Genomic DNA, 10986 nt, shown 5'->3' with positions numbered 1-10986 from the left:
AGGTCTCTAGGACTCTCCATAGAATCAGACCACAAATCCCTGAGGAACAGCTCAAGATCTCAGCATCTTTCAGATCGTATATTTGCAAGGGCCATCGGGGACTGAGATAGAATCCATGTCCAGACTTTGAGTCTCCTAAGGCATTCTGAAATTCCAATGAAAATGAGTTGTGTTCAGTTGAGAATAGGAAGAGTTGGATTCCAGTTCTCGTAAATTCTGACCCTAGCCAGTCATATGACTTGTAGCTAGCCAGCAACTTATTTAAACCCCCTGGGCCTTACTTGTCCAGGGGTCAACTCTGTGGGGTGGACTCTGAACTCGTATAGTTTCATAGATTTCCTGAGACACTACAATTGAACACTAAGGAATTCTGGACGCAAGATTATATAAATGATTATGCATCTATCCTTCCTGCTTCTCTTTTTGTTATGATGGAATGCTGGAAAAATACTCAAGGCATTTTGCACCAGATAGATTTAGGGAAGAAAAGAAAACAAATTCTTCTTGAACAAGACTATTAAACAACTTAGGAAACTGAGGCAAAGGAAGGATAAAGGAGTTTGACAGAACTGGAAATTACAACCCCCTGCCCCCCAGGATTTCTATTCTAAAAGACTCAGAATAAAAGACCATTCATTATTTTGTGTACCAGCAAAATCAGCTGGCAAACAGTCCGGGAATAACCTCCTGGTTTTGTTTCTCCATTTTATCTGGTGTGCCTACAGAACTGTGTCATGCACAACAGCAGAGATAATAAAGAAGCTGGATCAAAACCAAACATAGCAAATCCAGTCTCGTGACTTATAAAAAGTTTCCCAATGACCCTTGAAACTAAGGAGTGGGGGAGGAGAGTCATGACTCAACAAAAGAAGTTAAAAACAGAGTCTCAGTTACCATTAACTACTGGATGTAGAGGGAATCTTAGGAGACCTTTGCTTTGCTTTTTCACATTGATTTTGAGAGGAAGAAGACTATTTTTAAAGTGATCCTAAGCTTTACATTTCACCTTGATTTCTAATTTTATTTTTCTGCTTAACCAGGAGAGAGGAAAAAATGGAGTGAGGGAACTAAATTCAAGAATCTTAGATCTTTTAGATTTGTGTGATGTGCTTGAAGATGGACTTTTTTTCAGGTTCTTTACAGCTGCATTCCTTCTGTTCATTCTCTCTCCTTCAGAGAAATTTCTTGAGGTTTAGCAGGATGATGGGAAAAACACTTTTGCAAATATGGGATCCTTGGTGAAACAATATCACTGAATATGTCCTTTGAAATGTACTTTTGATGCATTCCCTCTTAACCCGATGTGTGGCTGAAGCTGGGCATCTTGTGGCTTTGTCTCAGCTTTGTAAAAGAAGTGTTTCTTCTAGGCAAGAAGTGAAAGTTTCCACTTGCCTCTCTTTAGACTTAAGCAAGCACTGTTTTTCTCTCTTCTTCATAACTTTAGGTATCCTTTATTGTTTCTAAATTTCTTATCTCCCAAGTTTATATTTTTTACCTCCACCTTGATACCGTATGTGTTTTTCAATTATTTTGTTTTATACCATGTCATTATTACACTTGGTGAACTGGCTGAATGAATTTTTGGGTAGGTTTTCTTTTTCTCACAGGATCTTGGGGTATAATGTACCAACCCTTTGGGGATTGTCCTAATAATAAATGCAGTTCTTTTGATTTGACTGATTGTGGCATTTGGGATTTCTGTTTTGTTTTGCTTTGGTTGTGGAAAGACTGGATCTGCTCCACGTTGGTGCTTTAGTCTTGTGGTTGCCATCCATTGGTTTCCCTTGTCCAAAGCATGGCTTCCAAGTGCATCCATGCTTAGGATGTATCTCTTCATGTTTAAAAGAGAGGGAGAGAAAAAGAGAGAAAAGATGAGAAAAATCAAAAAAAAAAAGAGTGAGAGAAATGGCAGACAGACACAAAGAAAAGACAAAAGACAGTCCAGTGGACAGAGTCAGTTTAGAAGACCTGAACCCCAGTCTTGCTTAAACCTCACCATGGCTCATTTTTATCAGTAATAATAAATAAACCAATTGTTTATAGTATGATACTGGAGTCTAAGATGATCTGGAGTGGCCTGGTAAGGTATCATAGAGGAGGCAGGATTTTAGTTGAAGGAATGGAAAGGATTTGGATGAAGAGACAGGAAGAGGAAGAACAGCCTGAGTGGAGGAAACAGTGTGAAAAAGAACATCAAGACCTCAAGAGAGGACTAAGCAAGGAGAAGAGCAGCCTCCGGCGGAGGGTATACGCCGAATAATTGTGGGGAATAACAGCTGGATGGGGAGGACAGAGCCATAAATCTCCATGTTGAGTTAGAATAAGTAGTGCGGAATTTTTCCTGAGGGGATTGCTGAAAGTTTCTGCAAATAACTTGTTTAAAAAAAAAAAAGAGTCGCTCTGTAAAGATTAATCTGGCATTCTGGGTGAATGAGAAACAAGAAAACACCAAAGACAGAGAATTTTCAGGACTGTCGAAACAGCTTCCCTCTTTTTTTAATGAGGATAATGAGAGCGGTTTCTAATGCTCTTTTATTTATGTTAGAAGAAAGGGTACCATATAAATCAACATTACTTATAATGTAGAATACAGAGAGAGTGTGTTTACAAGTCAAACAAGGTAAAAGATGTGTGCACAAAGGCTGACCAAATATCATAAAAAGTCTGCCCTACTCCAGTTAAATCTCACCAAGTGTTGAACCATTCTTCATCCAGGGAGGCTCAGGACTCCTGGGCAAGTGGCGTAGAAGTGTTGCTGTTGTCATAACCATTATTTTGGCAACACGGATTGTGGGGGGAGACACTAACAATTCTCTCTCTTGACTGCATATATGCATGCCCTCTCACCCCAAAATGTATGTCAGGGTGTATACGTATAATCTCTATAATCTAAGCTTTTCAAGGCCCTCTATCATCAAGCAAACCTTGGGTCCCCAGTGCACTCTCTCCACTCTATCCTGGCCAGCCTTCAATATAAGAATTTGCCCTGCTTGAATCTTTATCAAAATCATTACTCTAATTAATACAGAGAAAGCTGGTAGTTTGTCATTTCAAATCCAATTTTATTATAACAAAAGAGGAATATGAAGCTAGTACTAAGAAATTTTTTCAGTGAGTTTCTTAGATGCTTGATTAAATTTCCAGATGGAGTTAGTACCATCTTCTTTTTTACACTTTTCTAAAATCAGATAAATCTAATACAAATAGTAGGACACATATAGAGCAACTGAAGGCAGAGTCCATCTAACACTGATTTTTAAAAATGTGTTAATTACCTCAGGATCTAATTAAAAGTCTCCATGTCATTGCTAAATATTTTTTTCCTTACTTTTTTAAACTTTTCCCCACAGCTGGGACAAAAACCATGCTGACCTTATGTGAGTTCTGGTGAATTATTTAACTTTCTGACACTTTAATGGTATAAAAGAGTATCACCTAACCCTAATTCTAAAAATATTGTTTAAAGTGTAGATACATTCATTAATGGGACACAGTAACATACATTATCTCCTAGAAATATTTTCATAAACTTAACTGCCAATAACTTTTAAATTAATTTGTTTAGACCTTTATGAGAATGACTGAGAGAGTTTAACCATGGTTTCATAAACCACATCTCCAAATATTTTCGTATACTATATCTTATCTTTCATATATACTCATTAATTACATCTAAGGCATAATGTGCAATTTAAATCTAAGTCAAATAGAAAAAAAAGTGCTGGGCAGGAAATCAAAAACCAGACTTGGCTGGCTTGGGAAACTCACATTTTTGGAAACCATAAATGTGAAGTCTCATGTTCTCAGACTTAATAGCTGGAGGACTTTGCCTTGTGTTCAAACAATGTTCTAGCTAATGGAATCAAAGTCCTGGAAAAAGACTTCAAGAAGTCCTCTGATAGTTCATTTTCTGCCGAGTCCAAGAACAGATTGCAATTCAGTCTAATGAGAAGGTCATGCTTATTTAGACAGACTTATTTTTTAAAGCCACAACAAAATTACTTTTCTTATGCTGGCTAAGCAAAAATATTCAGAAATCAAAGAAAAACGAACTATTTTGGTCTCCTACAGAACTGTGGTCAATGGAACTGTGGTCAAAGGTCACTAAAGTGACCTTTCCATCTGGAACCCCAAGATACATTGCATCTGGCAATAGTTATTAGGCAAGAAAAACATTTATAAAGCAGCATAATTAATGGAATAGAAACAGTAAGGGCTTTATTCCACACTTAGTCTTCATGACTTTTGGGGGGTAGACCAACCCAAACTCAGCTGTAGTACTGGTGGGAAGGCTATTTCCTATTGACTCAGAGATCATTTCCTAAATCACCATGACAGTCTATGGCTAGCTAAAACTGTCCCCCATATGCCAGCCCTTAGAGGATACAAAGACTTAGGAAAGGCCTTACAATGAATTATTGACAAGTAAACCCTTAGAACCAACCGGCACCTGTTTTGCCCAGATCAGACTCCTTGCTACCACTCTCAGGGCAAGCAGGGGGAGAGCACGTCCTTGAGAGCTATGCTTCTCAAACTTGGTGATAATTCCAAGATCTTTGGGCTGGTGAAATGAGCTAGCTCCTTCTCCTGGGTTCTGCTCCAATACTCTCTATTTACAAATTTTTTAAGATTGTCTTGATGCCAAAGAGGAGACTGTTAAAAATATGTCTCTCTTTAGTGAGATGTAGAGCAAATTGGGAGGTTATCAAAGGAACTCCAGGTGAAATAAAAGTATAAGAAACGAACTATACTATGTGACCCATGCCAGGGACTAAAAGATGTCTTAAAGAAGTGATTTAAGAGCCTCCACATTACAGACTGCTCCCTACAAAGCACTCAGATACAAAAGGAGTTATTTTATTTCCCAATCCATGCTGGGCAAATCTGCCTGGGTCCCAGACCACTTTAACCAAATTGCAAAGGAATATGGAAAATGCAAATAAGCCCACCAAAACAGGAGAAATCTACTTGGAATTTTACTTTGAATCTGCTGTAATCAACTTCCTTGTGATTTGAATCATTGCATAACAGAGAGAACTTAGACCCAAGAGAAAAATTGTTTGTACTTTGAGTCAGAAAGCATCTAAAGAGCCTGTTTCTGTATAATCTTTCATCTAGTTTTCTTCTGGCTTATTTTAAGAAAAGGGGGAGGGGGTAGGAGTTTGATTTATTAAAACTCCAGAGAACCAAGACCCAAATATTTATGTAAAAAACTCTTTTTTATTTTTGTAATTTCCCTTAAAGGATGTTTCAGACAGATAAAGTAAGAGCAGAGCCAGGATATACCTTTTGAAGACCAAGGGAAATTCAGGCATGTTAAGTATACTAAACATGGAAGTTTCTCGTTAGGATATTCTTGAGGCTGGTTGATCACACTACATAAAAGGCCTATAAAATCCATCTTGAGAAAGTACCTGACCTAAACCAGAAACAGCATGTTTAACTGCCGTTTGCTTTAAGAGACCACACAGAGAGAAAAAAATTTATGAAAGAAAATCTGATAAGATGCTAAAAGATATACCGAGGAAGTGGTCTCCCTTTGGTTTCATCAGTGAAAACAGCAATGAGATAAAAAGCACTATCTTCTTCCCTTTTCTAAGTGCTCACTCAGGGCCATTTCTTTAGGCATAGGAGAATTGAAGGAAAAAACACAATAAGATGTTCCCTGAAAGAACAAATTGCGTGGAACTGCAAATAAACCTCTAGTCAATAGAAAAGAAACAAACATTGCTAGTAGTTCAAGAAATGCCCACACACTTAGGAACATCCCTAAAGTAGTCTAGCCTCAGTTAAAGCCCCTTCAGTCACTGAAAGGGGGGTGATATTTCAGTGGGGCTATGTACTATTCGGAAGAGGACCATTTGTCCTTGACTCTTTCAGGGCATTGTCTTTCATTACTGTGGGTCACATTACCTATGGAGCATGCTGTTCCGTGCACACGATAACTAGTTTTTTCCTTTCTTTGAGTTAGTCAATTGTTAAACTTTGAAATGCATTGCTTTCTGAAAGTAGACATTTTGCAGAGAAAGGTGATACTTTGGAGGCAAAACATCGCGTTATAGTCATTACCAAGAAATAGCATCATTCTGAGACACCAGAGTTAATTTTATGAAGAATTAGAGTGCATATAACAGAAACAAACATATGTATCCTGTAGACAAAGAGTCTTAAAGGCATTTAATCAAAGCAATTCAATTCAATTTTTAAAAAACTGTTTGCCACAGTAGCTACACACTTTATGAAAGTCACATCCAAAGTAATGGGGGTGAGAAAGGTCTCTTGTTAATAGCAAGTAGGTGGGTGGTTGCAGAAGACTGTAAAAATACAGAAATGAAGAGAGAATAGAGCAAAGAGGGGGAGGGGTATGAGAAGTGGAAGAAAGGACACATGTCATTAAGAACAAGTAGTTCTGTGAGGCAAGAACTTGAACTAATAAATCCCGTTGTCTAATGGAATGCGCCCAAAAAGAAAGTCAACAGCTCAGTTGGTTGAAGACAGATTTCCAAGAAGTTTTTCTTACAGAGTCACCAAGGAAAGCCAATATTTCAGAAGCTCTGGTATCCATGATCAAGTGGTATTTTCAAACAACTGAGAAGGGAGGCAAGACGAGTACACTTGAAGTCATGATGTCAGGAGGAAGACAAGATGGTGGAGAATCCTTGCTAAACTGAAGTTAACCCCGTGCCCAAATGCACAGAACGGACAAGGTTATGTTCCTAAAGGGATGCTACTCTTATTTGGGGAAACTTTCCACTAAGCCAAACTGAAGAATATTACTTATAGCAGGCTCCCTCTGGGAGGAACCTCAGGAAAGTCACAAAAAAAAAAGGAGAGGAAACCAAAAGAGTGTTTTTAGTCTTACACATCCTGTGCTTTTTTCAGCTGCTATTTTCGAAGGATAAACATTACATTTGTGGCTGAGTTTTTTCCTAGGTTAAAACAAAACAAAACAATATGGTCGTGAAAAGAAGAGACCTGAGAGGGAGCTAATGATCTTGGAAATGCAGACTACTTTCCTGGTTTTAAAAACAAAACAAAGAACACCCCTCCACCCCACCCCCGCTAAAAAAAGTGGTTGAAAACCAGTGAAGGTCTTGCATCTATCTCCAGTGCCCATGGGGCCTCCAGCTGGTTCTAAAGTAACCCAAACACAAAGACACTCTGTCAAGGGGGAATCTCTGTGGGCAGAGAAATGACATGCCTTACCTGTATAGCTGCATTCCAGTTTTAGATTGCGTTCAATTGGCATTTTATAGGCAGGACGTTTGTTCAACTCAGGTTTTATTGAAACTGGAGTGTTTCCATATTCTTCTCAACTACTTTATTAAAGCCAATTTTATTTAAGAAGCTAGCAGAATTTTCTTGTGGGTTTGAAAGCATCCTACTTTACCTCTGGGTCACTTCCATACTGTCCTTTGGCTTCACATTAGATATCAAAGTTGGCTCTTACTACTATATCCAGGAACCCTGCTGTCATCACAGAGGACACCACTAAAGGCTATAGTCTCCTGATAGATCAGAGAATTTGAGAGGTGGACAGGTCCTTAGAGATCAACCTACATGAAACTGGTGGGGGCAGTGGGTGGAAATGCCTGCCCAGCAACGTATTATTGAGCCTCCTTGAGAAATTACTCAATGTGGCTGATAACATATGCATTGAAAGGTGTTGCAGAGTGATTTCCTTTACACAGTTTATAATGTGATTGACTGGTAATGGTGCCATTAGATCAGAATTGGAGGAAAAACGGGGCTCCAGGAGTCCCTAGATGTAGGATTCTTAAATCTCGCAATAATTGAAAACGTATTATTGATTGGCATTGTATTCATTTCATATGGTTGCTCAAACAAATTATCACAAATTTGATGGCTTAAAACAACAGAAATTTATTGTCTCACACATCTGGAGGACAGACATCCTAAACCAGTGTCACCAGACTGAAATCAAGGTGTTGGAAGGGCCACGCTACCTCCAGATACTGTAGGGTAGAATCCATCCATTGCCTCTTCCTGCTCCTGGTGGCTACTAACATTCCTTGGTTTGTGGCCTCATCACTCAATTCAAGGCCAACATTGTTAAATCTTTCTCTGTTCCTTCTCTTCTCTTCCTCCTCCTTCTTCTTCTTTCTCTCTCTCTCTCTCTGAAATCTCCTTCTGCCTCTCTCTTATAAAGACACTTGTGATGGCATTTAGGGCCCACCAGATAACCCCCTATCTTAAGACCCTTAACTTAATCACGTCTACAAAGACCATTTTTCCAAATAAGGTTGTATTTATAGGTTCTAGAGATTAGGACCTGATATCTTTGGGGCCATTATCCAGCATCCTATGGGCATACACTCCATTCTGTCCCACACACATGGTTATATGCAATACCCACGCCATTCTGGGAGTCATCTCTGGGCTCTTGGAGAGCTCTAATTAATAACTACTTACTGAGCACTCACTCTATGTATAGTTGCAGTAGCAAAAACAAGAAGTATGAAATAAGATCCCTGCCTTGGAGTCACAGACAAATATGGTTGGGAAGACAAGACTAACACACAAGTGAAACAAATAGAAACTCTACAAGACAGAGGATTTTCAAATGTTGTAGATTACAAATGCTATAAAAGTTTCAAATAAAGGAGATCTTTATTTTAAAAGGATTTAAAAGAAGTTTAAAAGTTTATAGTTGTTCAGAGGTAATCCATATGTTTTTCACTTATTCACTTTTGCAAAAGCTTGAAGCAGTATCCTTATATCCAACTGGTCACCTTCATTCCTAGAAAATCTGATATTAACCAGGGACTGGCCCTGTGGCCAAGTGGTTAAGTTCACACACTCCGCTTTGGCAGCCCAACATTTGCCATTTCGGATCCTGGCCTCAGATCTAGCACCACTCATCAAGCCATGCTGAGGTGGCATCCCATGTAGAAGAACTAGAAGTACCTACAACTAGGGTATACAACTATGTACTGGGGGGCATTGGAAAGGAAAAACAAAAAAATGAGGAAGATAGGGGCTGGCCCCGTGGCCGAGTGGTTAAGTTCGCGCTCTCCGCTGCAGGCGGCCCAGTGTTTCATTGGTTCGAATCCTGGGCGCAGACATGGCACTGCTCATCGGACCACGCTGAGGCAGCGTCCCACGTGCCACAACTAGAAGGACCCACAACAAAGAATATACAACTATGTACCGGGGGGCTTTGGGGAGAAAAAGGGGAAAAAAAATAAAATCTTTAAAAAAAAAAAAAAATGAGGAAGATAGGCAGCAGATGTCAGCTCAGGGCCAATCTTTAAAAAGGAAAAAAAAAAGAAAATCTGATATTAACCATAACTATGTTGATGATACTCCATAATAAGTACAAATTAGTTTGTAAAAGATGAATTTTTTAAAAATGCAAATTTCAAGGCCTCGTAGACCCTCAAATTTCCAGGAAATTAGAATAGCAATAAAAATATAATCAATAGCTATTTTTGTGCTTTTTCTACCTAACAGTTATTATTGCCATCATTATTATCAAAATGATAAATAAGAAGGCTATTAAGGAACGGTCTGAGTTTCAACATGTTTGTCCAAAAACAAAAGAAAAATAAATGAGAGAGAGTGAGAAGCAGAAGCAAAGTTACTGTTATGGTATTAGGCAAAATAGATTTGGAACCAAAACAGTACAAGTGAGAGATAAAATTCTATCTGATGGTAAAAACTGTATTACCATATAAAATATTAACAGCATTAAATCTAAATGTCCCAAGAAATAAAGCAAACAAATAGTTAAAACAAAAGCTAATACAGGAATACAGAAAGAAATAAATAGAAACATTTGTAATTGAAGACATTAAAATCCAGCTATCAAAATGGCAGATCAATTAATTAATTGCATAGCTTAACAATGACATAAAGTAGAATTAACAAACATAGAGAGACATGAATAGATTTTCTCCTTGAGAAAACTAGAACGAGATTTAAAGATGCATAATAAACATGAAAGACCATACAATTTCGTCACTTTTTCTGCAATACAATAACAAAAGTAGAGTTTAAAAGTAACCAATCACCTGGAAAGCATAGAACACCTGGGTCAGAGAAGAAATCAGAACTATTGATGAAACGGGATATATTACCAGAAACAAAATGTGTTCAATGAACATTGTGGTTGATGGTCCAACATCCATTCCACTGCAATCCTATTGCAAGGGATTTAGTTCTGAATGGGGTACATACCCAGGTTTTGCCAGTGAACTTAAGTCTGTGAAGAAAAACTTTCTTGCTTCTATGAGATAATCGAAAGAGGAGACGGCCTGTCTTCTTCCTCTAGACTTTCCCATATCTGGATATAATGCTTGAGATTACTTAGCCACTTTGCTACCAATACTAGCAAATCTAAGAGCTGGATAGAACCTGTGTCTTTGATGACGTTCTTGAAATGACATACTGGCAAACTTCAGTTCCTGCCCTACTCAGAACTGTTAAGTTTGTTAAGCTAGTTCCTTTTTGAATCAATTTTTATTGAGTTTTTGTCATTGTACTGGAAAGAATCCTGAATGATACTAAGTATAAAAATAAAGAAAATGTGTATGTCTTAATGCAAAAAGAAAAGAAAAGAAAGCAACAAAATAGAGAATATGTGAAAATATGTAACTGCTAGGAATGGCTAACACTTAAACAGCATTTACTGTTGGCTGGGCACCGGGCTAAGTATTTTACATATGTTAGCTCATTTAACCCTCATAATACTTCTAACGAGGTGGTTACTATTATCACCCCCATTTAACAGATGACAAGTTGTCTGTTGGTAATTTGCTAGTAATTGGCAGAGCCAGGATTTGATCCCAGACAAACTAATCCCAGAATGGTCTTATACATTATGCTACATTGCCTCTCTTATATTATAAGATAATATAAGAATATACTTCTTTTATTTCTCTCTGATTTTTTTTAAGTGGCTCTTCCAAATAAAGAGTTAAACCAATGTCAACATTCCAAATTGCACTTGATAAGTGATTAAAA

This window comes from Equus quagga, chromosome 6 (genome assembly GCF_021613505.1).
Source record: "Equus quagga isolate Etosha38 chromosome 6, UCLA_HA_Equagga_1.0, whole genome shotgun sequence".
In the NCBI taxonomy this organism is placed as follows: Eukaryota; Metazoa; Chordata; class Mammalia; order Perissodactyla; family Equidae; genus Equus; species Equus quagga.
The sequence above is the reverse complement of the archived record's forward strand: the minus strand, read 5'-3'. Positions refer to the sequence as shown.